The sequence below is a fragment of the Heterodontus francisci genome, chromosome 42 (genome assembly GCF_036365525.1).
Source record: "Heterodontus francisci isolate sHetFra1 chromosome 42, sHetFra1.hap1, whole genome shotgun sequence".
Lineage (NCBI taxonomy): Eukaryota > Metazoa > Chordata > Chondrichthyes > Heterodontiformes > Heterodontidae > Heterodontus > Heterodontus francisci.
The window spans coordinates 14421942-14449753 of NC_090412.1; the positions used below are offsets into that span (position 1 = coordinate 14421942).

Consider the following 27812-nt stretch of genomic DNA (forward strand, 5'->3'; position numbering starts at 1 on the left):
AGATGCTCTACAGCTAGCTTCAGTCCACAGGGACAAAACTTCCAGAGTTCCTGCTCTTGGTTGTTATATAATGACCCATGCTGCAACTGCACACAAGTAGATAGTAGGTGAGAATAGGACTTAGCTTGGCTGTGATATCCCCTGCAGTCAAATAGCCTGTTGACTCTCAGCATCAAAGGTTATACATCAATAATGAGACAAGGTACTGGTTTGAAAGATGCGCCTGAGTTCAGGTCTTCAGTCGGAGGAAATAGAAGAAAATTAGCAAAAGGAAAGGCCTATGTTAAAAAAAAGAAATTCAATGAGATGACTAGGCTTGAAATGAACTAAAATGATGACTAATACAGCAATGTGTGCAGGTTGCTTCTGATCACAAATTTAAAAAGCACCATTATTTCAGAATAATGGATAGTCATAATTTTTGGGTAATTTAAGGGAGTAAATTAAGGGTAAGTCATGGCAGGGCAGCTCAACAGTGTGGACTGCTCCTCCTGTGCAATGTGGGAAGTCAGGGACACTTCCACTGTCCAGGGCGAACACGTGTGCAGGAAGTGTCTCCACCTGCAGCTACTCGAAATCCGCGTTTCGGATCTGGAGCGGCGGCTGGAGACACTGTGGAGCATCCGCAAGGCTGAGATCATCATGGATAGCAAGTACAGGGAGGTGGTCGCATTGCAGGTAAATACTGCTCAGGAAGAAAGGGAAAGGTTGATCGCCAGGCAGAGTAGAAGAACTAGGCAGTAGTGCAGGAGTCCCCTGGGTCCATCTCCCTATCTAACAGATGTGCCCCTTCGGTTACTGTTGGGGGAGATAGCTTCTCAGGTGAATGCAGCAAGAGCCAAGTCTGTGGCACCACGGGTGGCTCAGCTGCACAGGAGGGGAGGAAAAGGAGTGGGAGAGCTATAGTGATAGGCGATTCTATCGTAAGGGGTACAGATAGGAGTTTCTGTGGCCGCAAACATGATTCCAGGATGGTATGTTGCCTCCCTGGTGCTAGGGTCACGGATATCACAGAGCGTCTGCAGGACATTCTGAAGGGGCAGGGAGAACAGTCAGAGGTCGTGGTACACATTGGTACCAACGACATAGGTAGAAAGAGGGATGAGGTCCTGCAACAAGAATTTAGGGAGCTAGGTAGCAGGTTAAAAAGCAGGACCTCAAAAGGTTGTAATCTCTGGATTACTCCCAGTGCAACGTGCTCGTGGGTATAGGAATAGGGGGATAGAGCAGATGAATGTGTGGCTGAAGAGATGGTGCAGGAGGGAGGGCTTTAGTTTCCTGGATCACTGGGTCTGTTTCTGGCGAAGGTGGGACCTGTGCAAGTCGGATGTGTTGCACTTGAACCGGACGGGACCAACATCCTTGCTGGGAGGTTTGCTAGTGCTGTTGGGGGTGGGGGGGGTGGTTTTAAACTAATTTGGCAGGGGGATGGGTTACAAAGTGGAGGTACAGTAGGCGGTGATGCACAGTCAAATATAGAATAGAAACTGAGTCAGTCTGGAAGGCAGAGCAAATTAAAGTCTGTTAAAGGTACAAGTGAATAATGCAAGGCTGGATTGCATCTATTTTAACACAAGGAGTCTTACAAGTAAGGCAGATGAATTGAGGGTGTTGACTAACACATGGGAATATGATATTGCTATCACAGAGACCTGTTGAGGGAAGGGCAGGACTGGCAGCTCAATATTCCAGGCTATAGAATCTTCAGGCATGACAGAGTATAAAAGAGGAGGTGGCATTGCACTGTTGATCAAGGAGTGAATTATTGCAGTAAGGAGGAAGGATATCTTAGAAGGTTCCTCAAATGAGGCCATATTGGTAGAACTTAAAAACAAAAAGGGGACAATCACTTGGTTGGGAGTGTACTACAGGCCTCCAAACAGTCAGGGGTAGATAGAGGAGCAGATATGTAGGTAAATCTGAAAGGTGTAAAAATAATAGGGTAATAACAGTAAGGGATTTCAACTTCCCCAATATTAACTGGGATAGTTTTAGGGCAGAAGGCTTAAAGGGGGCAGAATTCTTAAAGTGCATTCAGGAGAGCTTTTTGAGGCAGCACGTAGAACATCCGACAAGAGAAGGGGCGGTACTGGACCTAATCTTATGGAATGAAGCCGGACAAGTGGTAGAAGTGTCAGTGGGGGAGCATCTCGGGGATAGTGGCCATAACTCTAAGATTTAAGGCAGTTATGGAAAAGGACAAAGAGGGACCGGAAATAAAAGTACTGAATTGGGGGAAGGCCAATTTCAATATGATAAAACAGGATCTGGCCAAAGTGGACTGGGAGCAGCTTCTTGTAGGAAAGTCTACATCAGACCAGTGGGAGTCATTCAAAAAGGAAATAGTGAGAGTTCAGGACCGACATGTTCCCATAAAGGTGAAGGGTAGGACCAACAAGTCCAGGGAACCCTCGATGTCAAGGGATATAGAGGATTGGATCAGGAAAGAAAAGGAGGCTATCGGCAGATTCAAAGTGCTGAAAACAGCGGAGGCCCTGGAGGTGTTTAGAAAGTGTGAGGGAGTACTTTAAAAAGTAATTAGGAGAGCGAAAAGGGGACATGAAAAAACACTGGTGGGCAAGATAAAGAAACATCCCAAAGATGTTTTATAAGTTTATTAAGGGCAAGAGGATAACCAGGGAAAGAGTAGGGCCCATTAAGGACCAAAGTGGCAATCTGCGTGTCGAGCCAGAGGACATAGGTGAGGTTTTAAATGATTACTTTTCATCTGTGTTCACTATGGAGAAGGACGATGTAGGTGTAGTGATCAGGGAGTGGCGGCACAGTGGCGCAGTGGTTAGCACTGCAGCCTCACAGCTCTAGGGACCCGGGTTCGATTCTGGGTACTGCCTGTGTGGAGTTTGCAAGTTCTCCCTGTGCCTGCATGGGTTTTCTCCGGGTGCTCCGGTTTCCTCCCACAAGCCAAAAGACTTGCAGGTTGATAGGTAAATTGGCCATTATAAATTGTCACTAGTATAGGTAGGTGGTAGGGAAATATAGGGACAGGTGGGGATGTTTGGTAGGAATATGGGATTAGTGTAGGATTAATATAAATGGGTGGTTGATGGTCGGCACAGACTCGGTGGGCCGAAGGGCTTGTTTCAGTGCTGTATCTCTAATCTAATCTAAAAAAATTGTCTTATACTTGAAGAAATTAGCATTGAAAGGGAGAAGGTATTAGCTGTTTTAGTGGGCTAAAAGTGGATAAATCCCCAGGCCCAGATGAGATGTATCCCAGGCTGTTATGTGAGGCAAGGAAGGAGATAGCAGGAGCTCGGACACAAATTTTCAAATCCTCTCGTCACAGGAGAGGTACCGGAGGACTGGAGGACAGCGAATGTGGTACCATTATTCAAGAAGGGTAGCAGGGATAAACCACGTAATTACAGGCCAGTGAGTCAAACATCAGTGGTAAGGAAACTATCGAAAAAAATTCTGAGGGACAGGATTAATCTCCACTTGAAGAGGGCAGGGATTAATCAGGGATAGTCAGCATGGTTTTGTCAGGGGGAGATCGTGTCTAACAAATTGATTGAATTTTTCGAGGAGGTGACTAGATGTGTAGATGAGGGTAAAGCAGTTAATGTAGTCTCCATGGACTTCAGTAAGGCTTTTGGTAAGGTCCCACATGGGAGATTGGTTAAGAAGGTAAGAGCACATGGGATCCAGGGCAATTTGGCAAATTGGATCCAAAATTGGCTTGTGGTAGGAGGCAAAGGGTGATGGTCGAGAGTTGTTTTTGCGAGTGGAAGCCTGTGACCAGTGGTGTACCGCAGGGATCGGTGCTAGGACCCTTGCTGTTTGCAGTGTACATTAATGATTTAGACGTGAATATAGAAGGTATGATCAGTAAGTTCGCAGATGACACGAAAATTGGTGGTCTCATAAATAGTGAGGAGGAAAGCCTTAGATTACAGGACAATATAAATGGGCTGGTAAGATGGGCAGAGCAGTGGCAAATGAAATTTAATCCTGAGAACTGTGAGGTAATACATTTTGGGAGGACTAACAAGGCAAGGGAATATACAATGAATGGTAGGTCCCTAGGAAGTAGAGAGAGTCAGAGGGACCTTGGTGTACTTGTCCATCGATCACTGAAGACAACAGCACAGGTAGATAAAGGTGGTTCGGAAGGCATTTGGGATACTAGCTTTCATTAGCCGAGGCATAGAATATGAGTAGGGAGGTTATGCTGGAGCTGTATAAAACCCTAGTTAGGCCACAGCTGGAGTACTGTGTACAGTTCTGGTCATCACACTACAGGAAGGATGTGAGTGATTGCACTGGAGAGGGTGCAGAGGAGATTCACCAGGATGTTGCCTGGGATGGAGCATTTCAGCTATGAAGAGAGACTGGATAGGCTAGGCTTGTTTACCTTAGAGCAGAGAAGGCTGAAGGGGGACCTGATTGAGGTATACAAAATTATGAGGGGCACTGATGGGATAGATAGGAAGAAACGTTTTCCCTGAACGGAGGGGTCAATAACCAGGGGACATAGATTTAAGGTAAGGGCAGGAGGTTTAGAGGGGATTTGAGGAAAAATGTTTTCACCCAGAGGGTGGTTGGAATCTGGAACACACTGTCTGAAGGAGTGGTAGAGGCAGGAACCCTCAACATTTAAGTAGTATTTAGATGAGCACTTGAAACGCCATAGCATGCAAGGCCATGGGCCAAGTGCTGGCAAATGGGATTAGAATAGATAGGTGCTTGATGGCTGTCACAGACAAGATGGGCCGAAGGGCCTGTTTCTGTGCTGTACAGCTCTATAACTCTATTTATCATGTGCAGATAATGAACTATTACTATTGTAAAATTGCCCTGTGTGCAAAAAAAGTAATAGAAGAAATTTGGATTGCAGGGCACAACATTACACAACACAACTAGGGCAGACATGGGCAAGGAAAACTCCTGCTGATCACCAGCTACCTCCCCCCCTCGGCTGACGTATCAGTGCTTCTCCATGTTGAACACCAATTGGAAGAAGCACTGCGGGTAGCAAGGGCACAGAATGTACTGTGGGTGGGGGACTTCAATGTCCATCACCAAGAGTGGCTCGGTAGCACCACTACTGACAGAGCTGGCCAAGTCCTAAAGGGTATAGCTGCTAGACTGGGTCTGCAGCAGGTGGTGAGGGTATCAGCCAAGAAGGAAAAACTTACTTCACCTCGCCTTCTCTAATCCAATTGTCACAGATGCATCAGTCAATGACAGCATTGATAGGAGTGACCACCGCACAATCCTTGTGGAGATAAAGCCCTGTCTTCATATTGAGGATACCCACCATCGTGTCGAGGGGCGGGGGGGGGCCGAGAGGTGGAATGAGGGGCGGGGTGGGGCAGAGAGGTGCGATGAGGGGCGGGGGTGGGGGGGCCGAGAGGTGCGTTGAGGGGCGGGGGTGGGGGCCGAGAGGTGCGATGAGGGGTGGGGGGGGGGTCGAGAGGGGCGAGGACCGGGGAGGGGGAGGGGGTCGAGAGGGGCAAGGACGGGGGGGGGGGGGGGGGGGTCGAGAGGGGCAAGGACGGGGGGGGTCGAGAGGGGCAAGGAGGGGGAGGGGTCGTGAGGGGCAAGTGGGACGGGGGGGGCGACAGAGGTGAGGGAGGCGAGAGGAGAGCAAAGAGAGAGACAGAGCAGAAGCGAGAGAGATCAATTCCAGCTAAGACATTTAGATTAGATTAGAGATACAGCACTGAAACAGGCCCTTCGGCCACCGAGTCTGTGCCGAACATCAACCACCCATTTATACTAATCCTACACTAATCCCATATTCCTACCAAACATCCCCACCTGTCCCTATATTTCCCTACCACCTACTAGTGACAATTTATAATGGCCAATTTACCTATCAACCTGCAAGTCTTTTGGCTTGTGGGAGGAAACCGGAGCACCCAGAGAAAACCCACGCAGACACAGGGAGAACTTGCAAACTCCACACAGGCAGTACCCGGAATCGAACCCAGGTCCCTGGAGCTGTGAGGCTGCGGTGCTAACCACTGCACCGCCCTTGAACCCTGCTGAGACGAGGTCACAACTATCTGCAGCAGAGAAGTAAGAGAGTGCCTTTTGACCAAATCCTCCACCTGTGAAAATTAAACTGAGGCAGAAAGCAGCACCATCTTCAAACTAAAGTGTTGTCTGCCAGGAGATTTCAGCAACCCAACAAGGGCAAAACGACCAGCAAACAGGCCTGCAACCTTAGAATTCACCTTCTAAAGGGAATCCCACTGTTTTTTCCTAACAACAGCAGACTTTTACACCTTGAACTCTTACCACCTCTTACCCTTTACTTTCTATCTACCTTTTCTTGAGTGTGCTTGAGAGACAGAATGCGTGCGTGGATGGCGTTGTGAACAATTCGGGCGATTAGTCTTTAATAAATATTTCGCCTTCTGTTTAAACATGCAAGAAAACCTGTCATTGTCTGTTTATTTGGACAACAAAACACAGGGGCTGAAACACTAATTTAATACCAAACACTACCTGTAGTCAGTGGAGAGGTGACTAGTGGAAACCAGCCATGCCATTTCCCACCTGTCCATAATAACTAAAAATGTTCCAGGGCATGTATGCATTGCAGATGACATAGCAGTCATGGGCAGCACAAAAGAAGAGCATGACAGGAATCTGCACATCCTGATGGAAACATCCAGAAAAAGAGGGTCTTGTATTTAACAGCAAGAAAAGTGTGCCATTAACCCCAGCCACATCAAATTTTTTGGCCCAATCTGCTCTGATACAGATGCAAGACCGGATCCAAGTAAGGTAGAGGAGATTCAATCCATACCTAGCCCACAAGACAAGGAAGACTTGAAGAAGACTTGGCCTATTTAATTTCCTCGCTCCCTACATCTCAATCTTTTCCAAGATGTCTTCATCTCTACGGTAACTCTTCAAAAAAGGATATGCCATTCCTGTGGCACAAGGATCACGAACATACATTCGATTTACTGAAGCAGTCACTGTTGACAGAAGCATGCTTGCAGTATTTTGACCCAAATAAAGATGCTATTCTTGGAGTCGATGTTTCGCAAAAGATCTCTGAGCACGCCTATTGCAAGAAGGTCACTCAATTGCTTTTGGTTTGAAACGTTTATCACCCACATCGGCCAACTATTCCAACATCGAAAAGCGAACACTAGTACTGGTTCAGGATCACAAGGTTTCAACTTATCTTTGTGGCAAACATTTTCATAGTTAAGACACGTCACAAACCATTGGTGATGATTTGGCAACAACCACTCACCAGCACGCCACCTCGACTATAATCGCTATTAATCAAGGTGCAAGGGTATGACTGCGAGGTCAGAGGCCTGGAAAGCTTATGGTGACTTCTGACACACTAAGCGAATTACCCAATCCAAGGAAGTGTGAAGACATTCCACTAGATGTCCAAGTTGATGAAGCTGGCATAGAGCTGGAAGATGTATACCAAATAGATTTGATATGTTTCCTTTGTCCGAAATGTAAAGAACTACAGGAAAAGACTTACAAAAGCCCTGTTTTAAAGGAATTATGGCAACTCATTGTCAAAGGATGGCCTGACACAATACAAGAGGTTCCTACAGAACTCAGAACCTTTTGGCCATATCGAGATGAGTTGGGGATGTCTAGTGGTGTTATCTTCAAAGGAAAACAAGTGTTAATTCCACAAGCGCTTTTGTCTTGACATTCTCACAGATGCACCAGGTCATTTGGTTATCAAGAAGTCCGGAAGACTTGCACATGAAACAGTCTACTGGCCAGGAATCAACAGTGACATAGAGCAAGTGGTAAGGTTGTGTGATGCATGCCAAGAGCATCAACCAAGCCAACATAAAGAGTCACTTCATCATGATGTTCTGTCACATCCTTGGTGAAGGATAGCCTCTGACTTGTTCTTCATTAAAGGTAATGATTTTCTGTTGATTACTGACTACTTCTCCAAGTTCCCCATAATCTGTCAAATGAGGGACACATCAAGCGCATCAATTGCTAACACTATCAGCGCAATCTTCAGTTTATTTGGTCCCCTGGAGGAGATAGTGTCAGACAATGGCCCACAATACATCGCCAAATTATTCAAAGACATATGAGAGAAGTGGGCTGTGAACCATGTTACATCGTTATCGCATTACCCGAGGTTGAACGGCCTAGCAGAACAAAACAGTACGTACAGTCAAGTCATTGATTGTGAAGCGTTGAGAAACTAAACAGGATTTGCACAAAGCCATGCTGTAATTAAGGACAACACCAATCGACACAGGCTTACCATCACCTGTGGAAATTATGTTTGGAAGGCAAGTCAAGACAACTCTTCCAAGTCATCATTTCATGAAATCGTTTTCAATCCAGGACAAACTGTTTGCAAAACACAAAAAAGAAAGTTGCACATAGCATGCAGGCATGGAACTACCATCTTTACAGATTGAACAGAAGGTCAGAGTGATCTATCTGCAAGAGAAGATGTGGTTCCCTGCAGAAGTGTCCAAAATCTGCAACATGCCAAGATCATATGAAGTAACCACCCCTAATGAAGCAGTATTAAGAAACAGATGGCAGCTGAGGGAACTCGCTAATAACATTGTGCCTGACAACTCTATTGCATTGAGAACACAGTCACATTCGAATCAACAGAAGGTAGCGAAGAAAAGTGACAAGTGTAATGCTCAAGCAGAGGATGACTGCCAGAACACACACATACAGGTCAAGAGAAAAAGTTGACAAACCAAGCTACACAGGGACAAGATCAGATCGAGTCAGTAGGCCACCTGTACATTTCAGAGACACTTGATTAAATGGCAGAAGAGTAAATGCATATTTAAATACTGTTCACAACTGTCCTGTTTCATTACGTACATAGTTTATCTTGGTGTATTTCCATTTAAGGAAAGGGATGTTGTGATATCACTAACAATGAGTACTTCAAACATCATCACAGGAAGTGATGTCAACCAACATATGATAGAGCAGTTGGAGTCATGTTAGTCACCTATTCAAACGTGTATGATAGATGTCTCTTGTAAACTTGTTACTTCACAATAAAGAACCCAGAATTTAACCCAAGATTTTTTGCTACCTTATTGATGAAGAAAGCAATAATACAACATCAACTAATACACAACCATGAAAATATTCTCACATGACAATCAAATTTAGCAATTTGGTCCAAGAATCCAATTATATTTTCTATATTTTTTCATTCGCATTTTAGACATAACACTTTGAGGTAGTCCTATATGGTGCAGAGTGCCCACTACATGTACACTGTAGTTGTTACTAATTAGAATAACTGCATTAAAAAGGATTCATTGGGGGACTGCCTGGCGCAATAGATTAAGGAGGTGATCCTTTAATTGTTGAGACACATTTGAATCCAAACCAAACTCATAAGATGAAATTTTCCTCTCTGAGGGATATAAGAAAATGAGTTTGACTTCTCTTAATACAGATTTCAGTACAAATCTACTCATTTGACAAATTGGCTCTTTTACTTCTAAGGCCAAAGAATGGCTCAAGTGATGGATATTAAGAAATACACGCTAGTACTCTGCTAGTTTCATTTCCACCGCTCTAAGAAATCAAAAGAATCTTTGATCCCAAAAATAAACTGGCATACAGTGCATGTCTTATTGACATAATTAGTTGTGGAATACAAAATGAAAAAAATGGAAAGCTTAATAAGATCTTCAAACTATTACTAAAAAGTACACATTGATACTCTGCTAGCTCCATTTCCACCACTCTGAAAGAAACCAAAAGAATCTTTGATCTTGAAAATAAACTGGCATACAGCGCATGTCTTATTGACATAATTAGTTGCAGAATACAGAATGAAAAAAATGAAGCCCTTAGAAAGACCTTCAAACTGTTGCTAAAGAAATATTAATATTTACAAAAAAACGAACACCACGATAAAACGTACTCAAGTTCCCTGTCATTGAACAGGTATACCAAGATATGCTTTTTTCCGATTCCTAACATGATGAGGTCCTATCTCAGACTTCCCATCAAGGACAGTGAACAAGATAAAATCAGGAGCTTACCCACAACAGGCTGCTCTTACCTCACAGGGCAGTTACATAGTAGCAACTAAGGCCTGGAAACAGGTCTCCTGGCTATGCTCTCCGTTGAAATTAATACCTGGCATGGGTCAACTTGAAAAATGAATACTATTTCCCCCTCCAACAGAAGTATTTGAAACAAAAGTCTGTTATGATCCCTGTGGGGATCAACAAACCAAAAGAACCGAAATTAACTGAACGACCCCCAATAAAAAAATCCAAGTGGACAAGATTTCACTTTATAACTTTTACTTTATCAAACCAAAATCAACATAAACACGAATTAACAAACAAATCACGATCCAAATTACACATTAATTATCAGATACAACAAAGGTAGATCTCACTGATTTACTGGGCAGTCCACTAAGTATATATGGCACCAATTACAGCCGCAAAGTTCTTCAAAGCTCTGAATTCCTCAGGTAAGATCTCCAGAACCTGTCTTCCAAGATGCAATCACCGATTCTAACCTGGCAGCAGTTCCCCTTCAATTCCAAACTCCACAGGTATGGTCTTCACCAAAAGTAGTGCACTGCCCCAGAACCTGCTCACAACAGTCTTGATGGCGTAGATCCATCAGTATTACCTTAAGTAACTGAAGCAGCTGCATCCACTTTTATTTGCCTATGGCAAGCTCCTGGATTCAGCTTCCACTCTCTTCAGCTTGCCTGCACACTGCATCTTGTGATATGAGCTTAGATGGTTCTGAGTCTGTTTTATCTGGTTCCAACCAGTTCTGTCTCTCCAGAGCTCTAAAGTTTTAAGTTTCACTTTTAGTAAGGGACTCTCAAAAAAAAAAAGCTTTGAAACCAGAGACAGAGCACCTAACAGAACATTCAACAAGTTATTTGTTCAGACAACAGTTTTCACATGCTCCTCCACTGGTCTCTCAAACTGCAGATTCCAACACACTTCCACCCGCCCCACCTTTGGAAAAAAGAAAGCTTTACCATAATAAAAGTTTTCTTTACAACAGTTCAGAAATATAGCAAGTTCTTACCATAAACATTTTAACAAATAGATGACATGCTGTACAGGTAACATTTTCATATTCCATAATTATACATATATTTACAGAATAAGGGCTTAACCAATAACAAAACCAAATAAATGTGACAATTTGGATTATAGGATTCAAACATAAAATCATAACTCAGAACCTTCCTTCTCTCTTATACCCTCTCTTTAAACTCTCAACAAAGCATCAACAATTACATTGTTTTTCCCTGCAACATGCACAATTTTTAGTATAAATGGCTGTAACATCGAACTCCAGTGGTACAGCCTGAAGTTCTTTGTTCTGATCTTTTCTAGAAACACCAGCGGGTTGTGGTCTATATAAACTAGTACCTCCCCCTGACTACTGGTTACATGTACCTCAAAATGTTGTAGAGCCAGTACAAGACTTAAACACTCTTTCTTGATGGTCGAGTACTTTCTTTGATGCTTATTAAGCTTCCTAGAGAAGTAGTTAATGGGCCGTTCCATGCCAGCATCAACTTGGAGCAGCACCGCTCCTACACCCGCATCACTGGTGTCGATAGCCACGGTGAATGGCTTACTAAAATCTAGGGCTGCAAGAACTGGCTCCATTATCAAAATGGTCTTTAACTTCTCAAATGCCATTTGGCATGACTCTGACTATTCAGACTTCACATTCTTCTTCAATAAATTTGCCAATGGGCTGACCACTGTGCTGAAATTAGGGACAACTTCTCTGTAGAACCCACACATACCCAGAAATTGTAATACTTCTTTCTTTGTCTTGGGTATAGGAAAGTCCATCATCACCTGAACCTTGGCCTCTCATGGTAACACATGACCTCGACCCACGATATGTCCTAAATAAGCAACCTTGGCCTTGGCAAACTTGCTCTTTACCAGGTTTATGACAAGGTTAGTTTTGGCCAGCCTGTCAAAAAGAGCTCTCAAACATTTGACACGATCACTCCAAGTGTCACTGTACACCAAAAAGTCATCAATGCACACAAACAAGTACTCAACCTGGCAATCTTTGAAACGTAGCCAGTGCATTTTCATACCAAATGGCATGACTTTACATTGGAACAGACCATCTGCTGTCACAAAAGCAGAAATTTCTTTGGCTTGGTTGGTGAAGGGGACTTGCCAACATCCCTTAAGTAATTCAATTTTGCTAACAAAGCCCAAATTCCCCACCCTATCAATACAATGCTCAAGCCTTGGGATCGGAGTCCATCGTAGTAACCACATTAACCCTTCAGTAATCAATGCAGAATCTTTAAGAACCGTCTGGTTTTGGCAACAAAATGACAAGAGAACTTTAACTACTTTGACTGGGTTCAATTATATTATTAATCATGTATTGAACCTCCTCCCTGACTTTGACCAATTTGCTGGGATGGAGTCTGTACAGGATTTGTTTAATTGGTTTAGCTTCCCTTACATCAATCTCATGAATAGCCAGAGAAGTATAACTGGGTTTATCTGCGCATACAGGCTTATATTCCCTCAACAGGTCAGCTATGTCTTTCCTCTGTTGCTCAGGTGGATGGTGTAGCACTCATCCAAACCCTCCAACACCCCTGCATTTACCAGCTTCACTGCAGGAGGCTGAATCTGAGTAAACTCAGTCTCAGACTCATCATCTGGTTCATCACATGCACCAGTTTCAGCATCTACATTCTCTACCAGCTGTGCTACACCTACAGGCTAACTATGCTCACTGTCATTAGTACCTCTTCAACATATTCACATGACACACCCTTTGACTCTTTCGTCTCTCTGGCGTCCTAACTACATAGTTCAATCACTGAGCTGCCTTTTTGTCCCAGTAGGATCCACTAAACCTAGCTTTCAAGAGTTTGCCAGGCAAAGGTGACAAGACTAGCACCTTATCCCCAGGTTGAAAACCACATGCCATGGCTGTTCTATCTGCTTGTGCTTTCATGATCTGCTAAGAAGCCTCGAGATATTCTTTGGCCACCGCACAAGCTTTTGAGAGCCTTTCCCGGAACTCTGACACATAATCTAACAGGGTAGTCTCCTCCTCCTGTGCCAAAAATCTCTCAATGAATTTCAGGGCGCCCCTACCTCAATGCCCATAGACCAATTCGAAGGGACTGAAATCAGTAGACTCATTTGGCATGTCCCTAGTTGCAAATAACAAGAATGATATCCTTTTATCCCAATCCTGGAGATACTCAAGACCATGGGCCCTAATCATACTCTTTAGGGTTTGGTGATACCTCTCCAAAGCACCTTAGGACTGAGGATGATAGGCAGATGACTTGAGCTGCTTCACTCCTAAATTACACATGCCCTCCTGAAATATACCCAACATGAAATTTGACCCGTCAGACTGAATTTCTTTTGGCAACCCATACCTAGTGAAAAACTGGACCAACTCCTCAATCACAACTTCTCACTGAAATCTTCTTCAATGGTACGGCCTCTGGAAATTGAGTGGGCAAATCCATGATGATCAGGAGATACTTATGACCTGACTTAGTTGCAGGTAAGTGTCCAACACAATCCACAAGAACCTACTAAATGATTCACTAAATACAGGTATTGGTATAATGGGGCTGGCTTAATTGAAGTCTCTGGCTTCCCAACCATCTGACATGTGTGACATATCTTACAAGTCAACCACATCCCTATGCAGCTTCGGCCGATAAAAATGCGCCATTACCCTAGCCTGAGTCTTCCGAATACCCAATTTACCTGCACCTGGAATCTCATGGGAATTTCTCAAAATTTCACTGCAGTAGCAAGGAGGACAATTTGATGGTCTACAGCCAATCTTCATCAGCGGGCCTCTGGGGAGGTCTCCACTTCCTCAACAAAAAAAAAGTATTTCTTAACATAGCACTCAGGAACTGGTTACGACCTGAGTGAGACCATTAGCGTTAAAATACAAGATATGAAACCCCCAGCCTAATTTAAAGAATACACAACAAGATTTCATGTATTTGGACTTTTACTTTATCAACTAAACTAAAAGAAATCTCCATTAACTAAATAGTGCTTTGTAAGTAGCAGATACCCTAGATTACAAAGAAAGGAATTTTCTTTATTTATTAAAATACTTGAAAACCTCACACCACACTTATATGTTACACAGTCCTTTTTGATGGTGAAATCCTTTGCAGTTACACATTCCAAACTCCCCCCAGTAGCAATGGGTTGGATCCCCAAGGCCGTTTCAGAAATCAATGTCCTCTTCACTCACTTCTCTGCGCAGTTCCGATTTGGAAGTCTGTCAATGAGGCGATTCCTGGTGCTCCTGCTGGTCTTCTACTTTTCTGCAAGCTTCAACTTCCAACACAGATTCAAGTCTTTGCAGCTTGTTTGCTGAATCAGGCTCCTGAGAGCAGGTCTGTCTCTCTCGCTGCAACCGCTGGTTGTCTTCCTTACAGCCAGCTTTCTGACAGCCTGCCTGCATTTAGAAAATCTGTTAAAGTTATCTGGACTCAAAAGTCACTAGCTTATTGTCCTGTTCCACTATGCAGAGTCCAGAAGTCTGGTTTCACAGAGCCACCTGGGCTCTCCATTGTTCCCAGGTGTTAACAAGTGCTTCGTACATTTGCATCTTCAGAATCACTGACACGACCCACAAGCCTGGGAAGGTGAAACCCGTTGTTCTGTAAGTGTCATCCCTGCAATCTCTTATTTTTTTCCAAAAAAAATTCTTTTGATCTGTGTTCTCTGTTGTCCTGATAACCAAGAATTCTATCTAGTCCTTTCACAGAGTGGATGTGAGGTCACCCGACCTTCCAGACTCCACCTTAAATTTTTGAAAATCACAATTTTAAAAACATAATCATGTTACAAAGTCCAGTGTTCATAACAGGGACCTTTTCAGCCTCTGCCTCAGAACAACAACTTCCACAACACAACTGAGGCGGCACAGTGGTTAGCACCGCAGACTCACAGCTCCAGCGACCCGGGTTCTGTTCTGGGTACTGCCTGTGTGGAGTTTGCAAGTTCTCCCTGTGACCACGTGGGTTTCCACCGGGTGCTCCGGTTTCCTCCCACAGCCAAAGACTTGCAGGTCGATAAGTAAATTGGCCATTGTAAATTGCCCCTAGTGTAGGTAGGTAGTAGGAGAATTGAAGGAAGGTGGAGATGTGGTAGGGGACATGGGATTAATGTAGGATTAGTATAAATGGATGGTTGATGGTCAGCACGGACCCGGTGGGCCGAAGGGCCTGTTTCAGTGCTGTATCTCTCTATGACTCTATGCCGTCTGAGACAGGCTCCTCAAATCAGGATCTGCCCGTTATTCCTCATCCAAGGAAGATCTGCTAAACCAATTCACCATTATTAGCCTTGGAGCCTTTAACACCAACATCCCATTCCAAATTCTTGGAAAGGTTTCAGCCAACCAAACATCTAAATTTTCTTCCACAACAACTGAGTCTTTCTCATCTTGTTTAACCCTATGAGCGTGGGACCTAGTCACAACACAATCCAGGAATAGTCCAGGAAATTCTTTCTGCAAAACCTCAGTTTCTGCAGGCACAGCTGGCTTCCCCAAAACCACTGGAAACATCTACAAGTTATCCCCAGTCAAGTCATTTCCTAGCAGGAAATCCACACCTTCAGTAGGCAAACGAGGAATAACACGTACAGCAAAAGGACCAGTGACTAAGGCACATTTTAAATCAACCCTATATAAGGGAATGGGTAAATAATTTCCATCGATACCCTGAACTAACACCTTTGCATTCAGTAAACTACCAAGAGGGAAATTCATGTCACCTGCCAACATCAATGACTATGCCACCCCTGTATCTCCAAGGATAACAATTCACCAGCCTGCCTCACCAGACAAAAGTGGGGATACTTTGCCCTTAAACAGCAACCTTCTATAGTTTTCTGCAACCTGATTCACTCTTGCTCTATGGCAGCGAGGCCTGGACAACATATGTCAGCCAAGAGCGACGTCTCAATTCATTCCATCTTCGCTGCCTCCGGAGAATACTTGGCATCAGGTGGCAGGACCGTATCTCCAACACAGAGGTCCTCGAGGCGGCCAACATCCCCAGCTTATACACACTACTGAGTCAGTGGCACTTGAGATGGCTTGGACATGTGAACCGCATGGAAGATGGCAGGATCCCCAAAGACACATTGTACAGCGAGCTCACCACTGGTATCAGACCCACCGGCTGTCCATGTCTCCGCTTTAAAGACGTCTGCAAACGCAACATGAAGTCCTGTGACATTGATCACAAGTCGTGGGAGTCAGTTGCCAGCGTTCGCCAGAGCTGGCGAGCAGCCATAAAGGCGGGGCTAATGTATGGCGAGTCGAAGAGACTTAGCAGTTGGCAGGAAAAAAGACAGAGGCGCAAGGGGAGAGCCAACTGTGTAACAGCCCCGACAAACAAATTTTTCTGCAGCACCTGTGGAGGAGCCGGTCACTCTAGAATTGGCCTTTATAGCCACTCCAGGCGCTGCTCCACACACCACTGACCACCTCCAGGCGCTTACCCATTGTCTCTCGAGATAAGGAGGCCAAAGAAAGAAGAAAAAAAAAAGAAGATTCACTCTACCAGTGAATGGGGAGGGGAAAACTACTTGCATGTTGTGAATGTTACCTGCTACGGCAGTCTTTCCTTTGGGGTGGGGAAGACACCATTTAGTGAAGGGGACTGTCAGAGAATACAGCAGAATATAGATATATTAGAGAGTTGGGCAGAGAAATGGCAGATGGAGTTCAATCAGGGAAAATGCGAGGTGATGCATTTTGGAAGATCCAATTCAAGAGTGAACTATACAGTAAATGGAAAAGTCCTGGGGAAAATTGATGTCCAGAGAGATTTGGGTGTTCAGGTCCACTGTTCCCTGAAGGTGGCAACGCAGGTAAATAGAGTGGTCAAGAAGGCATACGGCATGCTTTCCTTCATCGGACGGGGCATTGAGTACAAGAGTTGGCAGGTCATGTTACAGTTGTATAGGACTTTGGTTCGGCCACATTTGGAATACTGCGTACAGTTCTGGTCGCCACATTATCAAAAGGATGTGGATGCTTTGGAGAGGGTGCAGAGGAGGTTCACCAGGATGTTGCCTGGTATGGAGGGCGCTAGCTATGAAGAGAGGTTGAGTAGATTAGGATTATTTTCATTAGAAAGACGGAGGTTGAGGGGGGACCTGATAGAGGTGTACAAAATCATGAGAGGTATAGACAGGGTGGACAGCAAGAGGCTTTTTCCCAGAGTAGGGGTTTCAATTACTAGAGGACACGAGTTCAAAGTGAAAGGGGAAATGTTTAGGGGGGATATGCGTGGAAAGTTCTTTACGCAGAGGGTGGTGGGCACCTGGAACGCGTTGCCAGCGGAGGTGGTAGACGCGGGCACGATGGAGTCTTTTAAGATGTATCTAGACAGATACATGAATGGGCAGGAAGAAAAGAGATACAGAACCTAAGAAAATAGGCGACATGTTTAGAGAGAGGATCTGGATCGGCGCAGGCTTGGAGGGCCAAAGGGCCTGTTCCTGTGCTGTAATTATCCTTGTTCTTTGTTTTTGTTCTGACTGTACACATGCAACGAGCTTATTTTTACACTTCCAACACTCAGCCTTCACATGTCCTTTTTTCAAATGACAAAAATAGCATGTCAGCCCCCTCAAACCAAACTTTTCCTCTGGACTGTCACATTTACAAACCTGATGTGTGTCTGTGACTTTATCTTTGCCATCTTTCTCAATAGGACCAGACCTCTTTTCATTATCAAACTTCCTATCTCTCTAATTTCTCTGAAAGTTTCAAAATTGGAGCCTGTAACTACTGTTCTTGTGGATCAATTCATAATCTGCCACTACTGTGGCTTCCTTTATTTTTTTACAAACTTTATGTTCTTCCAGGTGGGACCTTATTCCCAAAGGGCCACTATTTTTGAATTATTTCATCAGAATCACTTACCTAAGGCTCTCAAAGTCTTGTGCAACCTTCATTGATCGATACCACCTAACACCATTTCCTTCTCTCTAGCAGATTCCACATATCTCTGCCCCGGTTTCCTTTTTAAATTTCTGAATTTTTGTTTGTAGGCCTCTGGTACCAACTCACAGGGATGAAGAATAGCAATCTTTATTTTGTCATAATCCCCTGAGTGCTCTTCTAAAAGAGATGAGTACACTTTCAAAGCTTTCCCTACGAAAATACTTTGTAGGAGCATTGTCCAAGATGATTTAGGCCAATTGAGATTCGTGGCAGCTTTCTCAAATGACAAAGTACATTTTTACTCCCTCCTCACTAAATTTAGGTACCGAGTGAATATTCTTTGCCAAATCAAAATTAGGAGGAGTTTGCTCAGGGTCATCCTCACCCTTCACCCCCAGTGCATGTTCATGGACTCTGAGCTTTTCTCTTACGAATTCTAATTTCTCCCTTTCCCTTTTGAATTCAAGTTTTCTCAATGCAATTCTGGCTAATTTTACTTCAGCACTAGCAGAAACATCCTTTGCTTTCTCAAGCTTCAAGTGACAAGCCAATTCTTGGATGATCTTTGTTTCTTAGTTCCTGGGCTTACACTGACACCCACATGCTCTGCTACATGCAATCAAAATTAACTTTTGTCAACTGTCCCAAGGCACTGAGACAAAAATTCTTTCTCTCCACAAAGGCCTAAGCATCAAAAGGTACTCAAGCAAAATACTGCAGATGCTGGAAATCTGAAACAAAAACAGAAAATGCTGGAAATACTCAGCAGGTCAGGCAGCACCTTTCATTGGAACGCCATAAACAGACCTAAAACATTAACTCTTTTTCTCTCCGCAGATGCTGCCTGACCTCCTGAGAATTTCCAGCATTTTCCGTTTTTGTATCAAAGGCACTCATGTTGATTTTCCACCGAATACAGCAAGAGTAAGTGTGAAATCTTTTTTTTTAATTCTGGAAGATTCCCATGAACCCGTTTCACAGCCTATTTTGGATTGATCCTGGACAAGCCCCCAACTTTATGATCCCCGAGGAGATCAACAAAGCAAGAGAACCGAATTTACCAAATGACCCCATAAAAAAACCCAAACGGACATGATTTCACTTTTATAACTTTTACCTTATCAAACCAAAATCAACATAAATTAAACATGAATTAGCAAGCAAATCAAATATAAAAAATATTATATATTACACATTAACTATCAGATACAACAAAGATAGATCTCACAGATTTACTAGGCAGTCCACTCAGCCTATTTGGCACAAATTACAGCCACAATGCTCTGAGCTTCCTCAGGTAGATCTCCAGATCCTGTCTTCCAAGATGCAATCACCGATTCTCATCCAACAAACAGCAGTTCCCCTTCAATTCTGAACTCCACAGGTATGAACTTCACTAAAAATAGCACACTACCCCAGAACTTCCTCACCTCTGCTCACAACAGTCTTGATAGCATGGATCCATCAGTATTATCTTAAGTAACCAAAACAGTTGCAGTCATTTGTATTTGCCTATGGCCAGCTCCTAGATTCAGCTTCCACTCTCTTCAGCTTGTCTGCACACTGAAATCTTGTGATCTGAGCTTGGATGGCTTGGAGTCTGCTTTATCTGGTTCCAACCAGTTCTGCCTCCCCAGAATCCCAATGTTTTTAGTTAGTGACTGTCTCAAAAAAAAGCTTTGAAACCAGAGTCAGTGCACCTAATAGAACATTCAACAAGTCATCTGTTCAGATAACAGCTTGCACATGCTTCTCCACTGGTCTCACAAACCACAGACTCCATCACAAGTCTTACAAAAAAAAAAGTACAGCACACCAATCATGTGACGTAAAATTGCATGCCAGTGAATAACCAGATTAAGGAATATGGAAAATCGTGTATGATTAAGGAACATTTTGTTTAGTCTTAAACTTTGAATCTGTAGCTAATTTAACTTTTGCATTTGCTCACATAACTTTAATAAGTAGCACCTAGGCTCTGATAAACAGTTTTGCTTATTTGGACAATATCATGAATTAAAGCATCTTCAACAGTTTCATACATTTACCAACCAATTCCACGTCAGTAACAACTTCAGAAATTAACACAAAAGTCATCAGCTACTGTGTAGAGTAAAAGAAAACCCAATGCATAAATTGCCATTTTGAAGTTTTACACATAAAGAACCTGAATATATATGGCTTGGCCATGTGAGCCGCATGGAAGATGGCAGGATCCCCAAAGACACATTGTACAGCGAGCTCGCCACTGGTATCAGACCCACCGGCCGTCCATGTCTCCGTTATAAAGACGTCTGCAAACGCGACATGAAATCGTGTGACATTGATCACAAGTCGTGGGAGTCAGTTGCCAGCATTCGCCAGAGCTGGCGGGCAGCCATAAAGACAGGGCTAAATTGTGGCGAGTCGAAGAGACTTAGTAGTTGGCAGGAAAAAAGACAGAGGCGCAAGGGGAGAGCCAACTGTGCAACAGCCCCAACAAACAAATTTCTCTGCAGCACCTGTGGAAGAGCCTGTCACTCCAGAATTGGCCTTTATAGCCACTCCAGGCGCTGCTTCACAAACCACTGACCACCTCCAGGCGCGTATCCATTGTCTCTCGAGATAAGGAGGCCCAAAAAAAAAGAAGAATATATACACAGCAGTTTTGTTATTACACATAACAAATGCAAAGATACATACAAAGACACAAAATGGCAAAGAGGCATCTGAGAAGCATTCAGCATTACTATCACATTCTGAAGAGAACTGCTCTTTTCTCAACTAGTGAAATTGAGTGTAGGATCAATTAATGAGCAAGGCTCGACACATCCAATAATCTGCCCTCTGTGCAATCCCACTTGTTGTTACGAGACCAGTTGACCAAGAGTGCAGTCTACAATTAGAACCATTTTGTTTTTCACTAAAGTGGGTGTCAGCAATAGCCCATAAATTACGAAGCACAGACATGGTAGTTATTATTGGCCATAAACATGTCCTTCTTCATTAATGACATTTTCTGCAAGATCAAGCATAGGTAAAAAAAATACCCAATCAGTAAATCTAATGTTTACATATAAGGGCTCTGTTTCAATAACAATTGGTCTTTAAGTTGCTTCTACTATTGTACCTATAAAACAATGAAGTAAATTTCTAATTACCATTTTAAAACACAGATAGCAAAACAGCACCAGAACAATATAACTTAGTTCCCAGAACTTGGATCCATAGAAAGTATGAGCCATTACACATTGTGCTATGACATTAGTAGTTTAAAGCAATACTACCTCACAGTGGTATAGACTAATGATCAATTGCAAGCTGCAACAACTAGCAGCCATGTCCAAAGATTTGACAAATAAAAGACATATTATTGACAGTAACAATTTCTGTACAGCAAGGTCCCACAAACAATTAAAATATTTTAATGATGTTGACTGAGTGATAATGGTTGGCAGGACACCAGGAGCACTCTCCAGCTCTTCTTCAATTAGTGCCATAGGATCTTTTACATCCACCTGAAAAGGCAGGCGGGTCCTTGTTTAATGTCTCATCCAAAAGACGACATCTCTGTGAGTCAGCATTCCCTCAGCACTGTACTGAAGTGCCAGCCAAATCCAGTTGTGGGGCTTGAGCTCAGAGGTGAAAGCGCTACTGCAGAGCCAAAGCTCATAACACGAAGGCTAGTCGTCATTTATCCACCTCAGTTGAATGAAAAGTTGAGTGAATCATGCTAGGGTTCAAAACCAGGACCTGTTAGCTCCTTGTCCAGAAACTCCCTAATTAATTACTGAGCACCTTACAAAGTGGAACCAAAAAAAATTAAATATGACTACATAATAAAGCTAATTCTGACTTAAATTGATAGTAATATCAGAGGGGATTAAACAACTGCCATTATTATTTTCACAGTTAAAATATCCTGTGTCCTGTGATGAAATTCTAAATACCTCTGGCAAATAATTGATTCAAATTCATTTCTGCATCTCAAAACTCAACAGCATGTATCCCAAATTCATACAAATTTGTATGACTTTTATAATTACTGAAATTAATTTTGTCTCAGGCACATTTTTCATACAAGTATTAATGGACAGAAAAAAAACAAAATTGCTGTACAATTTAAAGATTTTTTTTTTTAAACAGTATATTCAATAGAATTGTAGATTCCTTTCTATAGTCCTTACTAAAATTAAGTAACTAATACCCCAAAATCAATTGCATTTGCATTACACCTGTTTTAAAATAAATCAGCTATGAATTGGTAAGTGGCAGAGTCACTAATTCAGTCTCATCTCTGGAGGACAATGCAAGTTATAGATTAACTAGACAATAACACTATTGATTAGTTTTACTTGTAACAACACAAGTAGAAATGCTGTTCGAACCTTAAAGTGCTGTTTACACCCTCTCTGAAATTACAATAATTGTTAAATTTCAGTTTCCAATAATCGGCATTCATTTTTGGCTTACATAATAGCAATTGCCTTTCAAAAGTAATTAATTGGTTGTACAGCACTTTGGAAAATTCTGAAGACATGAAAGATGCTATGTAAATGCAAGTTCTTTATTTTCTTTAGGCTTACTGCAGTTCCAATTAGTCGGCCTACACTCCATTAAATTACCACCATGAAATCAACTACAGAACAGCTCATCCTTGAAAGACAATTCACAACTACTGACCGAATACAAATATAGCACAACTGCACAATTCATAGAAGCATCAATGCTCTGTGCTAAGGAGTGGCAGGACACAATGGATACCTGTTGGTACACATTTCCATTCTAGCAATGTAAAAGCAATAAAAAAGTTAATCAAAACCAGCAATCTGACATTTAGCTCCTGAAAAAGGTAGAATTAATGATACTCTGATGGATTGCCACGTTTATCTAGTCCGTTATCCCACTCAATATGGTCGCTTCTATTTTACTACTTTCTTTGCTAATACTGGTAATACAGCACATCAGCTTTTGTTGCTCATTAAAAGCAAAAAGTTTTCTAATAGTTAAAAATCTAACATTAAATTCTCACAGTTAAGAACATGACTATGAGCACGTTCATCTAATTAGTATGGGTAGTTTCTTCTTTGAAGTAAAAGCATTTAAACAGAAAGACCAAATACATTTTTATTTTTAAAAGGCTGAATAATAAATGTCAACATTGCTTCATGTTTTGAGTTCTTGATAGGGAAAAAAGCTTGAAAATAGCTGATAAAGCTGGACATTATAAAATTTATCTCAAACATAAAATTTCATTTAAACACTTCCTTCCATTAAATAGCTCTCCAGCAGATTAGTCCTTTTTATATTGCAGAACTATTTCTTGAAGTAGTTCTGCATTACTGCCTTAGTATCCCAGTGCAGTTATAATGAAGATCAGATTCCACCACACTCGAACAATGTTGAAATAATAGCACATGCACAGATCATGATGTATAACTGCTTCTGATCTTTATGCATACACCAGTGACTGAGGATATCCATGATTCATGAATTTTTCCAGATACTTTTCATATACCCAGCACAAAGGACTACTTTCACAGGCAGGCATATGCTTTTTATAAACAGATATGTGACTTTATACATGAAGTAATCTGGGAGGTAAAGTGGACCAAGTGAACAATAAACCTATAAATGGTAAAAGGCTTTAACTCCAAAGCTCTCCAACTGATGGAAAAATAACACCCTAAAAAAAACTCAGAATACAACTAATAATCAAGTTTATTGAGAAAATTAGAGAAAATAAAATCAATAAACTACACTATTTCGGACTTAACGTACAGAATCTGTTCCAAGACAATAAAATGTCTCCAAATTCTACCAAGCTCTATATTACACTTTTACTTTGGACTGGCACCCATGATACAAAGTTTTTACGTAAAATTGGATAGTCACAAAGTGTTTCACTTGTCCCAGCTTGTTAACTGCACGGTGAAGCAGAGATTCACTGAAGAATCCTTGAATTGAGACCCCAATTATACCTCTGCTTTGTAGTCAGAAAAAGAGGTAACCTTCCCAATTAAACAACATTACTAACCAACGTGCTGTGCATATGCACAGAACCTGTCTTAAGATGTCCCTGTTGCACATGTAAAGCAAAGTTTCACTGATAAAGACTGACAGTCTTCCCCGATGGGCTGGTCAACATCATTAATGATGATCATCTTTGATATTGGTTAAGCAGTCCACCTCATCAGAGTCAGACAATCCCCTTTGAAGTGACCAACACGCAAATCATAGTGCGCATCTCCTTCGATGCAGAAAAACATGCCCTTCTGCAGCATAAAAGGAAACACTTTAAAATATGTCACAATAGAGCCATGCTATGAATTTCTATATAGTATTAAAATATAGGGGAACATTTGCGCAGATCGCAATCCCAAGTTATGCCAGGATCATGTCCGCTTGTACCCTCCAATACCAACTCTGCCATAGTATGTAGGGTAAGGGGAAGACAACAAATTAGTTTGGGTCAATGAATATCCACGTCACTAGAGGTACAGCTCAAGTGATGCTGGCCCACACAGGCTGGAAATTTTGTCAGCTGCTATTGTCCAGAAGCACATAGTTGGAAGTTGCTGAATCCCAATTTCCAAACCACTCCCTTGGAAAAGTAATTTACCACCCTCTTCAGTAATTTAAAAAAAATAAATACACGTTAATAATCTTCAGAGGTTCCGGCCACTTCCCTAGTGTCAACCATTTTGTGCACATCAGGTATACATCAACTCACTGGACATGCCAGGCTCTAACCTAAGCCTCCATCTCACTGAGGTCAGGGAACAGGGCTCCCAAAATAGGAAATCCCATCCCTCTGACACAAGGGACCACAGAAGTCAAGTTTTCGCCCCTCAAGGTCCCATAGAAACATTAAGCAAAGACTGGAGCCTAGCATATTTAGGTTTCTGCCTATTTTCCAGGACTTTTACTGAATGCCTGCCAAAGTTATGTGAGACTTTGTCAAAGTCCTACACATTTTGGGGGTACAGAGTCGTGAAATAAAAGAGATTTGCAGCATGTCACTGAAATAATGAATTCAGGTCTCCAGGCCTTCCCCACTGACTGGAGAAATCCATACAGGCCCATAAACAAAAAACTGTTCTATTGATCGGTACCACCTGACAGCAACCAGATAACATGGCTAACTTTGGCAACAATAGCCTTTGCAATTATACTGCCATACCAAAGGCAGTGGTGGTGCCAACAAGTGCCTACAGAAAACAATCTATTCTGGTTGGTTTCTGACTGTCATGAAAGCCACACCTGCCAAAGTGAGACATGTTGGTTTCATCATATGGAACATTAATTTTGAACTGTTGCTGGACTGAAAAAAAATGGCTTGGTTTAAAAGACCACTGAAACGAGGCTGCACATTTTGCATTCTAAAAGACAGTTGAAAAAACGAGACAATAGGAACTGCTCACTGATTCAATTAAAAAAGATTGGTCTGGGCAACTGTGATCCACATCTTTCTCTTTGTAAGAGACAGCATTACACCACCCCACCAAGAGCTTTGAAATGCACAAACCGCAGGAGAAGTTGTCCCAAATAAGGGGTTAGTCACATGAATAACCTGCCGGCCAACTTGGAGTTTTGAATTGTGCTCACAGAACAGTTGGAAAAGAGACTGCAATTTGAAGGCAACAGAGAAGAAAGGTCTCTCTCTCTCTCACGAAGTTCCAGGGGATCCACTGAAGTGACTCAAACCTCAAGAGAGAAGACTCCTGCAGCTAAACAAGTTTGAAAGTGTGCACTGGGCCCTAATGAGAATTGCTAGACAACTTACAATCCAAGATTTTACATCAAACCCAAAAGCCAGTAACTGAACTCCAGCTATTACTTTAAACCTTTCCCCTTCTTTCTCCTCCTCTGTCTCGATTTGCTTGTGTGTTTATCGCATATGCATGCTAGCGTGGTCATGTTGCGTATTTCTAGTAGTTTAACCGAATTAGAGTTTTAAGGTTAATAGATTTAAACAAGAAAGGTGTAAGTTTAGGAAAACCTGTCTGGATGACTTCTTTGCCACTACAATTAGAGAGCAGTGAAAAAGGATTCACTGAAGGGAAGCTCAAAACACAGTGTTTTAAAAATTAAACGCTGTTATGGCCAAACCAGGCAAAGGCCGAGAGGGGAGCCCTAGACCCCTGCCTCACCTGGTTGTAACACTGACCATATAGCAATGTAACATTGTTCACCACATTACTATCAGAGATTTACAGCACGGGAAGAGGCCATTCAACCCATCGTGTCCATGATGGCTGACATGTAGCCATCCAAGCTAATCCCACTTTCTAGCTCTTGGTCCATAGCCTTGTAGTTTACCACACTTCAAGTGCATATCCAAATACCTTTTAAATATTATGAGGGTTTCTGCTTCTACCGGCCTTTCAGGTAGTGAGTTCCAGACTTCCACCACTCTTTGGGTGAAAACATTTCCCCCCTGAATCTCCTCTAAACCTCCTATCTCTTACCTAAATCTATGCCCCCGGTTATGGACCACTCAACCAAGAGGAAATAGGGCCTTATTATCCACTTTATCTAGGCCCCTTAGAATTTTATATACTTCAATTATGTCTTCCCTCAGCCTCCTCTGTTCCAAAGAAAACAACACTAACCTATCCAATCTTTCCTCATAATTAAAATTCTCTAGTCCAGGCAACATCCTTGTAAATCTCCTCTGCACTCTTTCTACTGCAATCACATCGTCCCTATAGTGTGGTGACCAGACCTGCACGCAGCACTCCAGCTATGGACTAACTAGTGTTTTCTACAGTTCCAGCATAACCTCCCAGCTCGTATTCTATACCTCGGCTAATGAAGGCAATTATCCTATGTCTTCCTGACCACCTTATCTACCTGTCCAGCCACCTTCAGGAATCTGTGCACTCCAAGCTCCCTCTGTTCCTCTATACTTCTCAGTATCCTACCATTTATTATTTCCTTGCCTTGTTAGCCTTCCCCAAATGCATTACTTCACACTTCTCCAGACTGAATTCCATTTACCCCTGTTCTGCCCACCTGACCAGTCCACTGATATCTTTCTGCAGTCTACAGCTTTCTTTTCATTATCAACCACACAGCCAATTTTTGTATCATCTGCAAACTGCCGAATCATAACCCTTTGTTCTTACATTCAAGTCCAAATCATTGATATTTTCCACAAAAAGCAAGGGACTTAGTAATGAGCCCTGCAGAAACCTATTGGAAACAGCCTTCCAGTCACAAATACACCCACCAACCATTACCCTTTGCTTCCTGCCTCTGAACCAATTTTGGATCACTTTGCCTTGGATCCCAGGGACTTTTACTTTTGTGACCAGTCTGCCATGTGGGACCTTATCAAAAGCCTTGCTAATATCCATACAAACTACATTAAAAGACCCCAATGCAGGTGAACTTCCATTTGTAGTAGCACAGTGAAGACATTTTGCAAAATTATACAGAAGTCAGAGGAAAGCTATTAAAGATTATTAATTCTCAAAAAGCATCTTAACAGGCAACAGTGAGCACTGAATCACACAGCTGAAGAGATTGAGATAATACCCATAACTCTACTAATGTAGACCAGCTTCATAACATTCTTGAGCTCAGTAACTCCTCCGAGCCAGCTCCCCTGATAAAGGTTAACACTTGTTGTTTAATGTGCTTTATGTGGAACACAACAGAAAGATGAAATTAAAGGATACTGAAGTGAATCACTTTTAAAATATTCATGATTTGTAACTGAAAGACAGTTCTCATCTCAGTTACTGTTGTGCAGATGGAAGTGGTTTCATTTATCAGAATTACTTTTTATATTCAAAAATGAAAATGTTAACAAATGAACAAATGTAAGAACTGGACAAATAAAAACTAAAATGTAA

At 42.4% G+C, this 27812-nt stretch overlaps 1 protein-coding gene across 4 annotated transcripts in view; it reads right to left on the reverse strand.

Moving 5' to 3' along the window:
- Window positions 1–27812, reverse strand: part of lrmda (leucine rich melanocyte differentiation associated) — a 1191210-nt gene that overhangs the window by 1162485 nt on the left and 913 nt on the right. The window lies entirely within an intron of this gene.